We start from the raw sequence: 13,567 nt of genomic DNA, 5'->3' as shown, positions 1-13,567 counted from the left end.
ACCATAGGACTGCTAAGGAGCTGCTCATTGGACCCCATGCCTTCCGACTCCAGGGCCCATGGGGCAAACCCATTGAGCCACCATCCCTCCTGGGCACTGCCTGTCTGGGCCCTCGGGGGTGGGGGCGGCTGCAGGCCGGCATATTGCACCCTGGGCCTCAACACTGAGCCCTCCATGCCTGGTTGGGATGGAGCGGGTCAGCCCAGAGGCCTCTGATGGGCTCATGCCCACAGCAGCTGACGGCCCGCCGGTGTCCTCTCTTGCCCTGCTTGTTTACAGTTACAGACAGGTCAGTGTGCTAATAGTGATAACCAAACCCCTGTTGCTAATTATGTGCTGCGTTGGTTCTGACTGCTCGCATTACGTAATCCTCACAGCAAGTCTGGGAGAGAGGAATTTTATTACCATCCCATTTCATAGATGAGGAAACTGAGGCCAGGGAGCTAAGTAACCTGCCCATCTGTAGAACTGCAACGTGTCAGCCTCCCTCCCAGTTCAGGCTGCCTCTCCTGTGCTCTTAACCAGCATGTCCAGCCCTGTCCCAGCAGCCCTGCAATCGCTGGGGACGGAAACTGAGCCCAGGTTCAGTGCAGATGGCTCAGCATAGCGCCATCCCGGGAGGGAGGCTCAGGAGCAAGACCCCCCTGGGAAGAAGCCCAGGCCTTTCCCACTCCTGCCTCTGACGTTTAGAACCCAGGCCCTATATGGGGACAGCTGGAGAGGGAAGCTGAGGCAAGACAGAGGACGCTGCCACCCCCATGGCCACCACTGTGTGGTCATGAGTGTGGAGTGATTAAGGCCTCTCTAAAGGAGTCTGGTGGTGATTACCCGCCCCCTCCCCATGGCCTGGCCTGGCCCCTGACTATCCCAGAGCAGCACGGGGAGACCTGGCCCCCAATTCCCAGCCTCCTGTCCCTTCCCTTTGGCCAGAGTACTCCCCAATGTCCCTTCTGCAGGTGCCTTGGCCCTGCCTGTCCCTGGAGGTGTGGACTGGCCCTGCAGTGTCCATTAGCCCAGCCTCCCATCCTCTCTGGACACTCTAACCTGGGCTGGCCTGTCCCACAATCTCCTCTGGCACCAGGAGTGCTTGCCCCACCTCACTCCCCATTTATTGGTCTGCTCACCAGCCAAGCCGGGTTCCCAAGGCTCCAGCCTGCCTTCTTCCAGGAGATGAAAGTGGGGCCCAAGGGGCACTTAGGGAGCCTTCCTCCCGCGCTCCCCCCATTACTTTTCGTCTTCCTTCTCCTCCCAGCCTCTGCTCTGCAGGCCTAGGTACCCTCAAGCTAAGTGGGAGGCTGAGCCCTGGATCAGTATCAGAACCTATGAGAGGAGCCCTGAGAGAGTTCAAAGCCCATTATACAGATGAGAAAGCAGAGGCCCCCAGAGAGAAGTGACTTGCCCAAGGCCATACAACCGGGTGTACGGAGCCTGGTTAGCTGGCTACCACTGCATGGGAAGGGGGCTAAAGGGTGGGGAAGCCCCTGCTGGCACTTCATTCTTCATTTCCACTTGGTGAGGCTGCTCCTCATGCCAGCCCTCCATGGGGCTTCCTAGTTTCGCCCAATCCCTCCCACAGGGTCCCAGACAGCCTGTCCGGCCCAGCAGAACCCTGAGCGCTGGGGCTGGCATGGCTTGGAGATGCCATGGTCCCCTCCACTCCCCTGAGAGTCACCAAGACCTTGCTGGCTGAGTCCTTCCTACAACCCAGCAGATTTCCCTTGTCCTCTGTAGTCACTCTCAACACTAGCAATAATCACAGCAACCATTTACTTAGAACTTGTGTGCCAGGCTCTTCATCCGTTATCTCATTTAATCCTCACAATAGCTCTGTGAGGATGTGATCTCATTGCATATTACAGATGAGGAAACTGAGGCACAGAGAAGTTGGATGACTTACAGAAAGAAGTTGCCAGATTCAGACCCTGGGTTTGTCTGACTCCAAGTGCGATGTCCTCTGAGAATGACACCCAGCCTCAGAAATGAGTTTATTTCCCTCATTCCACCAACCCCCTGCCCAGATCCAACCAATTGTGTAGCCGGGAGCCAAGCTGCCTTGGTTCAAATCCAGCTCTGCCATTTACTAGCTGTTGATCTCTAGCAACTTAACCTCTCCGTGCCTCAGTTTCCTCATTCGTAAAACAGACATAATGGGAAATATAAATGATATGAAACACTGGGCACATAGGAAGCGCTCAGTAAATGGCGTTCATTGTGGTTACCATGTGTTTAGGGGCTGTCCCCAGCACTTCGTCCCCTGCCCTGTCATCAATGTCATTCCTCCTGCCCTCCCATCCCTGACTTAATAAAGCACATCACATTTTAAGAGCCCCTTCCCATCCATCCCTGGAAAGGATGCCTTGGAACAGAGCAAAGCTGGGCCCATCCCGCAGTTCAGTCCTAACTGGGGGGAAGGCTAAACAGACGTGTGACCTGTCTGACTGTTAAAGGCGACCCAAAGGGCAAAGGCAAGGGCGTAAAGATGTGTCCGTGGTGCTGCAGTCAAGGGTGTTACCTCAGATCTGGCCATCCTGCCAGTAATTAGCAAGAGCCTCTGCGGATGAAGGTTTAGCGCTGCAGGCGGGTGCAGGGCTAATGAGGCTGTGGCCCAGGATTGATTTCTGCAGGATAGCTGCCCTCCCCCAAACGTGCCCTGCCACCCCTGACCTGAGCCGGCTACCCACGCACCACTCACGTCTGAAGTTCTACCACCTCAGATTCATGTTCATTTAACTCCCAGCTCCTTGTCCCCTCTATTGAAATGCACGGTCCCCTGGGGGAGGTCACACAGTGAGCGTCAACCTCCTCAGTTCTTCCTACCAAAGCGAGTGGCTTTGATTAGATTTGTCCAGGCCACCGAGGGCTTGCAGCACAGCTGTCTGGGCCCCCTGGCCCTGCACACCCCGGGCCGCCACCTGGGGCACCTGTCCATGGCCCAAGCCTGGCAGACACCTTACCGGTCCTTCAGCCCTGATTCCCGGTCGCCTCCATTCCAAAGACTTTCATGGGCTCCGCACAAAAGCACCCTCTCCTGCCCTGGATTTTGCCTCTCCCTATTCAAACCTTATGGCAAAGGGCTGAACTGAACTGTTCCCATCTGGCTGCGCCAGCTAAGTTTCCTGAGGACAGAGGTTGTGTCTCCTTCCATGCTCCCTCCACACCCCCTCCGTAACACACCCACACACCACAGAGAGACGTGAGCACGTGGGGTCTACCAAAAGGCCGGGCACATGATAGGAACGTGCTGAATCTCAAGGGAAGGACTGAAGGAACAAGCCCTTTCCCAGAAGGCCAGGCTGCCCGCCCGCACCTTGCCGCCCGTCATTCCCACTCCCCAGGCCTCCGGGCAGCCGGAGGTTCCACCTACACACAGAACAAGACTCCTCGGTTCCGCGCAGGAAGTTCCTACAGTCAGGGCCTGAGACAATGGCTAGGCTCCCCAGGGAGACAGGGACCCGCCTGGCACTGGCAGCTGGTGAGGGGGATGGTGGAGGGCACTGCCAGGCCTTCCCAGCTGGGCAGGGGCTATTTATACCCAGCTCCTGGCCCTGCCCTGCCACCCTCCCCCTAAAGAAAGCTCATTCTCCACCCCAACCACCCACCATGCAGCTGGGCTAAGGACAGACAGGCAGCTAGGCGATGGGCAGCAAGCAGATGCCAACAAGCACCAGGCGCTTGTGAGGCCTCCGTGTTGACCTCTCAGGGCAAAATCCCCGCTCCAGACAGGCTGGACTTGATTAAATATTGTGCATCGCCTCATCACACTCCACCCCTGGCCCAGGTTGATCACCTCTATCCAACAGCACCTTCTGTCCCCTGCTGGCTCCTGGACAGTACTGACAGGTGTCCTTCCCACTCCTGGGATCAGAGGGGCCCCACCTTGGCCTAGGGCAAGACAGAAACTTACAAAAAGGGAGGAAAAGCTTGAAAAAATGGGCAGTTAGTGAAGAGCTAAGCACTGGCCTCGGAGCTTAAGGCTACTACTACCCTTCCATTTAGGCCAAGAGGCCACTCAGGGCGGATGGGTGTCATAAGGGGAACCTGACAAGTTCAGGGGCACATGCCCAGTGGGGCAGGCCAGGGGTAGGGCCTGGTGGGCCCTGATGCATTCACATCCTGGAGCTTCCAAAGAGCTGCAACCCAGAGTGTCAATCACCACTCCAGACACAGGAGGCCACGGGTCCTGACCAGGGGCCACTGGCCTCGGTGTCTCAGCAGGGTGCTTGTGATGAAGCAAGAGAGGAGGGACCTAAGTCAAAATTTGCAAGCTACCATCTTTCCTTGCCCATCCACTGGTCCTCCCTGGAGCACACATGGGCTCCATGGGTGCTAGGCACGGCTCTATGACTTCCCAATCCAACCCAGCACCCCTCTCAGTACAGGTCAAGGGTAGGGAGTTGCTTCTGAGTCCAAAGGAGCTCATGTGGTCCCATGGTCCACTGAGCAGGCCTAGGTAACCCAGAAGATGCCTTTCATCAGAGGAGCAGGGCTATCTCTGTGGACCTTTCCCATCAGCCACTGGTTCCTTCACTCAGCAGGCATGGATGGGCCACCTGGTTCTCATGTGTCTCCAGCAGGGCTAGGGGCACCCTTGTTTATGTATGGGGAGGAGAGGGGAGAGGAGGGAAGAGGTGGAAGGGGTCCACGTGCTGAGCTGGGACCCAGGGTCCAGAGAGGAGTCAATAAGGAAGCAATTTTAGAGCTTCTGAACCCAGGGTGGCCCAGGCCTCCTGCTGGACTTGCCGTCTTGATTCAGCCCCAGACTTACAGACTGGGGCCCTAGGAGGGCAGTAATTATGTGGAGTGACTAGAGGTGCCTGCCCTTGGGAGAGCAGGTTAAAATCTTTCCCTGATAAACAAACGCATTCCCTGCCTGTTCACTCAGCACACATTTGAGTGATGACTGAGTTGGGCAGAGCACCAGGCCTGGGAACACAGATAGGTTAAGCCACACACACGGGGCACCCAGACCAGGAGGCATCTGTCAGTACCAGACCAACAGGCACTTTTCCAGCACCTACTAGGTCTGGGTGCCATGAGTGAGTGACAGAGGGTCCTGAGGCCCTTGTAACTTAAAACCCAAATAACCACCAGGCCGGAGAGCACTAGAGACCAAAGGCTGAGAAAGCAGTGGGGAGGCCAGTGTGACAGTCTAGGCTCAGGAGCCTCAGGCCTGGCTGCACATAACAGCCCTCTGGGGGACAGGTTTCACTGCTCTGGGCTGAGCCTACTGGGCAGCTGGGGCTGAGCACCACCCATCTGGGTCATCAGGGTCTGTGGTCTCAGGACAGTGGCATTGGGAGCAGAGAGGAGGCAGCGAGTAAAGGTGGACAACTACTGGTCACATGGGAAACAAAAGGAAGGCGGACCAAGGGTGCCCGGGAAGATGGAGATGATGTCAACCAAGAAAGGGAACTTCAGAGGTGGCATAGGTTTGGGAACAAGGAGAAGGAATTTTGTGGGGCTAGTGAGCCCTCCAGGCCCCATGTGCAGGCAGTGCTGGGGGTGCAGAGCTGGAGCCCAAGAGAAGGCAAAGGCTGGAAGTTCAGATTTGGGGATCTTTGTCCTGGAGCTAGGAGTAGAATGATACTTGAGGCCTCCTCTCCCGCAGTGGGCGCACGGGAAAGGATGAGACAACTGGGAGCCTCGTGGTGGAATGCTGAATGTCACGTGCCAAGGGAGGGACCTCATGGTGGCTCCAGAGATGCAGGGCTCCCCTGGGAGGGAGGGCACCAGGATGGGGGCCAGGACCTCACACCCACAGGCTAGAACTTCAGGCCAAGAGGTGGGGAGGGCTCTTCTGAAAACCCTGCAGGAGGCAGGTTCCTCAGGCCTGGCTCTGCCAACACTGGCATTAAGCGCCCAGGTTTGGCTGCTGTTTCCCGATGTTCTTGATCAGGTCCCACCAAGGCACATGGCCAACATACTAGGCAGAGTGAGTCACCTTGCTCTCCTTCCCTCCGCTCCTTCCCTCTTCCAGGTTTGTCCCCTCCCTCCGCTCCGCATCCTGAACCTTCAGTCCACAGCCATGTCCTCCTGTGCACAGGATGGGACCTCCCAGCCTCACCTGTCTCCCCCCACCCTGGGGTGGCAAAGGCCACTCTTCCCTCTCGCCCTGGGCCCAGGGTCTGGGCCTCTTCCTCAGGTTGGCTTGGCTGAAATCTGGGCCTTTGGACTTAGGTCAGCCCTTTCTGGATCTGTCACCTGTACTGTGTGACCAGAGTCACAGTGAGTGTGGCAGGGAAAGAAAGGTGGGGGGCTGGGGTGAATGTGAGGGAAAGGGGGTTATTACAGTCTAGAGGCCCACAGTACCATGGGTGAAAAACCCACACACCCTAAAAAATCGAAAGCAAAGTAAAAAGCTATCCCCTCCCACTGGGAACAGCCCCTGAAGACGCGGGGAGGGGGTTATCCTGTCTTCCTCTCCCTCCCTAAACTCACCAGCACAACTCACTGGCCCTACTGGCCAAGTGGCTGCTTCTACATTCTGAGTGGCTGGCCCCCTCCTGCCCTGACTCTAGAGGTTTCTTTCAGGGCCCAAGGCACCCTCAGAGGAGGTGAATTAAGACCACCTGAGAGCTTAGAGGGGCTGGAGAGAGGGTGTGGGGTCTGCAGACCCTCAAAGCTGAAGGGGTCCCGCGGGCAAAGACTGAGTTCCCAGTCACAGGGGAGGGGTGGAGGTGGCGGCCCTGCGCTCCATCCTGGGGAGCCCTGGGGGATGTTTCTTTGGGGGAGAGGGGAGGGGAGGGGAGGGGAGGGGAGGGGAGGGGAGGGGAGGGGAGGGGAGGGGAGGGGAGGGGAGGGCGGGGCAGAGCCTGGCTGGAATGTTACAGCTTCTGTTCTCCAAAGCAGCTCCCAGAGCGCCTGGCCTGCGGCTCCCGGCTGATCTGATAAGATGTGACAGGGCGGCCTGAAAAATGTTGAAACCTGTAAAATGTTTAAACCTGTTTTTGTTGTGTTGTGAGCATGAGGGTTTTTTTTCCCTCTCAATTTCATAGGAAAGTGGAGTTGATCAGAGTGGGGCAGGGGAGGGGGCCGGAGAGAGGGATTGTCCCCTTCAGCCAAATTGGGAGGCAGTTCGAGCAGGATGGTCAGACCTGGGGGGGGGGAGAACTGGGAGGAAGAAAGGGGTGGGGGTGGGGGAAGCCTGAGAGAAGGGACCGAGGAGAAGGAGGGGGGGAGGAGGCAGGGGGCTCTGCAGCTCCAGCCTGTCAGCAGCTTCAGCTCTCGTTGTCCTCAGGGCTGTGTCCCCTCAGCACCCTGGGAGGACACATGAGCTGTGGCTCTCTGCCTTTAGCAGGTGGTCCAGGAAGACTCACCAGGGGGCACACCGAGACCTCACTCCTGAGACCCCCAAAGGGTCTCCTGAGAGGCACCAAGGCCACAGGTGGACAAATGTTTACAGGTGGAAATAGCTCCCACGTGCACTTGCTTTGCTGAGCAGCTGAGAACTCGCAGGTGAGCTCAAGAGTCCTGCCCTTCGGAGCCAGAAGCTACGGTCCAGCCTCTGCCTCAGACGTGTAAAGGGTTGATATGCTATTTCACAGATGAGGCAACTGAGGCCCAAAGACATTAAAATGATGGCCTGGGATCACAACGCTCCTGCCTGTCACTTTGGGCGACTGTATCAAAATTCTCTCCCAATGGGCCCAGTCTTTCCAACTGAAGGATGTGGAGCCTTCTAGAAACCAGGGTGGGGCCAGGTGTGTCTGGAGTGCTTGCTCACTGGGTACAAGGTAGATGCTTATAAAGGCCTTGAATGAAAGTCTCTGCCTGAGAAGCTTCTCCTGCTGCTCTCTTGCTAGATGGAGGGGGTTCGGGGTCAGGGGGGGGAACAACACAGGACATAAGAGTGCCTTAGGAAGGCTGTAAGGCATTCTGTAAACCACCACACACATGGCTTATTCTAGCGCAGTATCAGGCCCCAGAACATCAAAGTTGAGTGGAAACGGGCATTATCCAGTCCGGAGCCTCAGGGCAAATGAAGCCCAGAGAAACATGCGACTTGCCCAGGGCTCCTCCGCTGGTGGGAGTACAGCCCAGACCTGACCCCCAGCCGGGCGCTGTCTCCCTCACACCGAGGCCTGGGGCTTCATTCAGCACCGCATCGCCTGCCTACTGTGTGTAAACAGAGCCTGGGCCCTTCTTAGGCCCCCCCTCCTGTAGGAGAGATGTTCCTGCAGGTGACCGCTGTCAGGGGCAGAGTGTGAGAGATCCCATTTGGGATGGAAGCCAGGAGGAACGGGAGTGCTGAGGGGAAGAGGGACTGAAAACAGCAAGGAAGACATCTCCTAGGAGGTGACATTTGAGCTGGGCCTTGAAGTTGAGTTCAGCTTGGACATCCCTTACCCTGGGGCTCTGCGATTTGTTTCTTTGCTTCCCACTCCAGTCACAGTCTAATTTAAACTTTTCCTAAACCACGTTTGCATCTTTAGCTCATTTCAGCCTGGCAACACCTCTCCCCTTCCCAGCTCCCCCAGCCCCTAAGTACTGTAAGGCAGGGGTTAGCCTCCCATTTGGTAGGTGAGGAAATGAGGTCCTTACTGGATTCAGTTGCTTGTTCTGAGGAGCCAAGTCTGCTGGTTCCCAGGCCTGAATTTTGCTGGGTTCCTACACTCCTTTACCCTTCAAGCCCAGTTCTGGTAAAAGATAAAACACAGCCTGCCCAGCACACTTGTTTACTTCGGACTCAGCAGTAACCTTAAGCACATTCAATTGAATTGTCCATTTACTCTCTGTCCGCTAAACTTGAATTTTTTTGAGAGGAGAAATTATTTCACTCATTTTTGTATGGTGAGCAGAGTGCCTGGTTAACCAACAGGCACAGCAGTCCTGCGTCCCAGCCATTGTCCTAACCCCCTCCCCCAGAGATCCCACAGGCTGCCGCCAGGACAAACTAAGGGCAGGTGATGGCTCTCCTAGTTCTCTAGGCCTTAGTACACAGCTGCTCGTTCCACAGTCTGGAAATGCTTTGTTTGCCTCTCAGGAACAAGCCCAGGGAGGAATATGGAAAGCGGGGCTGCTCTGCTGGGAGTTCACTCTCTGAAAAGCCAAGCCTGATGAGGGTCTTAACTCAACAAACATTGACACTAGGCCAGGCCCTGTGCTGGGAGCTGGGAGCACAGAGATGTACATGGGACACTCCTGGTCTTGCAAGAGCACCCGGCTCAGCCTGGATCTAGGCTGCCCCCAGGTAGCCCATCCTTGTCTCCTACTGGGGCCCAGATGCCACCCACCCTGCCTCACAGCAAGACAGCACTGAACACCCACCCTGGTGAGGGCTGGAGACTCAAGGACTTCACCTCTGTCGACTTGTCCCACCCACTTCCTTACACCACACCTTTTGGAAGAGCAAGGACATGCATCTGCCAGCTGCTGCTAGGGTCAGGGATGCAGGCTGTGGCACCAAGGTGCTCAGATCACCTGGGGTGGTTTTGAAAAATACAGACACCTGGGTTCCAAAGCCAGCCCTGCTGAATCAGACTCTGGAGTGCAGTCTAGGAAACTGCAAGGTATCCAGTGTCCTTAGGAAATTCTCTGGCCAAAGATTAACCCGAATCTCACCAAGCTTTTAGTAGTAACTTTTGGGTGTCAGAAAAACTTGAGGGATAGAGGAACAACCCAAATGACACTACGGGGGAGGGGGGGGGAGATAAGCAACCAGACAAATTCATAATGTGGAATGGTCCACAAGGCTACAGGCCTCCAAACTCTCCAAAACACCAGTGTCCAAAAAAAAAAAAAAAAATTTTCAGTGTTATTCTCTCTAAAATGTGTGTGTGTGTGTTGAGTAGGGGAGGTGTGTTTTAGATGAAAATACACTTAAGAGACATAATAAAAAATTGGAACCTAGTTTGAAAGTCCTAGTCACCAAGGCATTTTGAGGATAACTGGGAAAATCTCTATCATTAGGAAGCATTAATAATTTTGTTATTGATAATGGAATGTGGTCACGGGGGTCATCCTTAGATTTTGGAAATGCGAGGCGAAAAGTCATGATGAGTATAACTTACTTCCAAATAATTCAGCAAAAACAAGGCGTGTGTGCGCGCGTGGGCTGGGGGAACGCGAGGGGAGGGAATGGAGGAAATGCGGCAAAATGCGGGAGAAGTGCATTCCGTATGCATAGTCCTGCTATTTTTTTGTTTTCCTGATTTTCATAAAACTTTGGAGAAACAGTAACAACGCAATTTCCAGCCAGCTCGCGGGGTCTTCCTGGAAGCCCGCGCAGGGCAGGAGCGGGGCGCAGGAGCCCTGGGGGGCGGGGGGCAGGTGCGCACGGCCGGGCGGGGCTGCGGCTGCGGGGCGCTCGGGGCGCGTGCGCGCCGCCTCCCCCCCCCCCCGTGGGTATTTCCCCGCGCTCCCGGGAGCGCCCCCCCCTCCGTCCCCCCCCCCCCCCCCCCCCCCCCCGAGCACGCGCAGGTGAGCGCAGCCCTGCCGGCACCTGGACTTCCCCGCCCGCGCGCTGAGGGAGGCTCCCCGCAAGTTCAAAGCGGCGGCTGCCTCTCGGCCCCCTCCCCATCCGCGGGCGAGGCAGCCAAGCGAGCCCCAACATCTTCCCTCCTTTGCGCCCCTCCAGATCCATCAGGCCCACGTCCCGCCCGCCGCGCGGTCCTCCCCGGCGGGGTCGCTGCGTCGCCCCCTCGGCCCTTTCTTCTCCAGGGCCCATGACCGCGGGCGTCGGGGCTTCGCAGCATTTACTCAGCACCTCTGAGGAGCTGAATCCCGGGTCCACGCAGGACCTCAATAAAAGATGCAGCGCCCAAAAGGGTAGGTCACTGGTTCTCAACCTTGGCTGCGCGACAAATGACGCGTGGGGGGACTTAAAACTACGGATGCCCGGGCCCCACCCCCAGAGAAACGGATTTAATTGGCCCGGGTGCTCCCTGCCGTCTGTGGCATTCTTTCGCCATTTTAGGAGGCGGCAAGGTGGGGGAGCACTGGCCTAGGTCACAGACAAAGCTCCAACCTGCCCACGGTCACGCGCGGGGCGGGGCGCGGGGGCTCCCCAGCCCTCCGTCAGCCGTCGGGGGGCCCCACCCTCTCCTGCTCGCAGCATCTGTCCATCCTTTCCAACCCAGGTTCTGTCCATTTCCTCTCCTTAAGTTACCCTCCGCCCACCCCCAACGTCTCTCCCGGCCTCGCTCGCGGGTCTCCGTCTTCACAGCCGGGGAAGCGGGTGTTTTGATGGCCCGGGTCGGGCCGCCCCGCCACTGACACGCTTAGGTCGGAACCTCAGCCGGCCCCGCGCTCCTGCTCTCGGTGCGCTAAGCACACGCGCTAACATGCACTGGACAGGACGAGATAAAAAGTCTGTTTCAAAAGAAATCATTTCCTCCTGCAACCTAATGCTTTACCTGGTGACCCCCGCCCCAGCCTTCAACCTTCCCATGCACCCCCTGGTTTTTCTGTTCTGATCCCCTCCCTCCTGGTTGCCAGCTCACTTTTCTTAGCTTGGCAAACATGTTTGGGAGTAAATGGAAATTCTCTCTGCAGAGACCCAAGCCACCAACAAACACTCTTGGGGTGCAAGGTACCAAGGCCTTTCTCCATCTTTCTGGGTTCTTGCCCACAGCTACGTTTGTGTGTGTGTGTGTCTAGGACTCCGAGTTCCCCACTCATCTCTCACTGGAAATGCTTTCTCCCCACCAGTCCATGGGGGAGCCCTCCCGTCTGTCACCTCCTCTTAGTCTGTCTGCACTCCCTGCTCCCTCCCCTCACTGTGCCCAGCACCCTGTCTCCCACGGGACCGGCTGATCCCCACAGGAATGCAGTGCCACAGGGAAGTTCTGCATTTTCAATCCTGTGTCCTAGTCACATCCATGACAAAAGTAGAAAGGAATTTCTTACAGGGAGAAAACATTGGGCAGAAAAGATAAAATCATTGCACACACATTAGCAAACATTTAAGGTAAAAAGACTTTCAGTGATCAATTTCTCTACAAAGATCAATTTCTCTACAAAAAGGACGTGTTCAATACGGGGGGGGGGGGGGGGGCATATCAAAGCAGATTAGCTCCGGTTAAGGTTCCCTCAGGAATCACCCTGGCCTAAGAGAAGGCGAGAGTCACCAGGAGGAGGTGCCCACAGCACTCTGGGGAGATGAGGTAATGGGGACACTGAAGTGAAGGGAACGCTTTTACGGGCGCAGACCCGATGGTGAGTAATGCAACGCAGGGTGTAGTTATCTGGGTAGAGAGTGGTTAAGAAGGCTCTGAGGAAATAATTTCTGAACTCTGCCTAAGTAAGGCGGTGAGGGAACCAATTTGCGGGGGCACTCAGAATGGTTATTATTACTAATAATAACAGCCAACATTTACTGAGCGTTGACTGGTGCCAGGAGCCATGTAAATCCCTTTACACAGGCTATATCTTTTAATTTGCCAAAGAACCCTATGAGCTCATTACTATCCCCATTTGACAGGTGATGACATGGGTTCAGAGAGGCTAAGTAACTTGTCCGGGGTCACACAGCTAGGAAACGGCGGTGCCAACACGGCTCATAAAGCAATGAGGGGAGGCATTTATTAGGACAAGGTCTGTGAGGAGCATGTTGATGAAGGGCTGGAGGAGGAGGGGAAGGAAATACTCAGGTCTGTCCTGCTCCTCAGGCTGCTCTCTGGATTTACAGTCCTGTAAACTCAGACACCAGGGCCCTGCCTATTGATCTTTTTCTCTTTTGAGTGTTGTCATGGATCTTCCACACCTGAGGTTTATTTCACTCTATGTCAGACGAGGCCAGGCCCACACTCAAGGTGTCCCCACGGGGGTGGGGTGAGAGGAAACCTGTAGGGATTGTGTGTGAGACAGGACGTGTGGTTTCAGGGCCTCTTCCAAGAAGCCAAACCCACAGATGTTAATAAATGTGGACACTGATTTCCCAAGAGAGGTCCGGGGAAAAGACACATGCTCCAGCACCTTCCAGGTGCAAAGCGTTTCCCCACAGAGCATCCTGGCTAATCCTCAACAGCCCCGAGTGGTAGATACTGTCTCTTTACCAGTGAGGAAACTGAGGCTCAGACAGAGGACCGTAAGCCAGGGAGGGGGGGTGGGGTTGGACCCCTGCCCCCTTTCTGTCTGACTCAGATCACTCCTGTTGTTATTTTGCTCTCGGTTTAGATCCCACCCTCTGGTGGAAACCAGTTCATTCCAGTAGAATGCATTTATTCAGCACCCACTGTGTGCTCTGCACTGAATGGGCACCTAGTGAGGAGCAGGCCACGTGCACAGGAACAGAGGACAAGGGCAGGGAGACCAGCCAGCTCACAGACCATCCTGGTGGTGACAGGGAGGCCACGTGAAGGAAGACATAGAGTGAGATGGGGAACTGATAACCCACAAGACCTCGTGGTGGATTTTATGGGCCCTGAGGGAAAAGGAAGAGGGAGGACATTTTGGGAACATTAACGTGACACAAAACACTGAAGTTCAAGGAGCAAAGAGGGAAGGAGGCCAGGCCCCGAGGTCCCAGCCAATGAGTTCAAATCCCACAGGCTGTGAAGCAGGGACTACCACTGGCCTGAAAGACGCCCAGGTCCTATGCAGGGCTGGTCCCCTGGAAAGGAGCCTG

The 13,567-nt window shown here is 56.1% G+C and overlaps 1 protein-coding gene across 1 annotated transcript in view; it reads right to left on the bottom strand.

Moving 5' to 3' along the window:
• WNT3 (Wnt family member 3) overlaps positions 1–13,567 on the bottom strand; it is a 42,164-nt gene that overhangs the window by 10,259 nt on the left and 18,338 nt on the right. The gene's annotated exons all lie outside the window — the stretch shown is intronic.

The sequence above is a fragment of the Miniopterus natalensis genome, chromosome 17, assembly GCF_054644295.1.
Source record: "Miniopterus natalensis isolate mMinNat1 chromosome 17, mMinNat1.hap1, whole genome shotgun sequence".
NCBI lineage: Eukaryota > Metazoa > Chordata > Mammalia > Chiroptera > Miniopteridae > Miniopterus > Miniopterus natalensis.
This window is presented reverse-complemented; position numbering and strand designations above follow the sequence as displayed.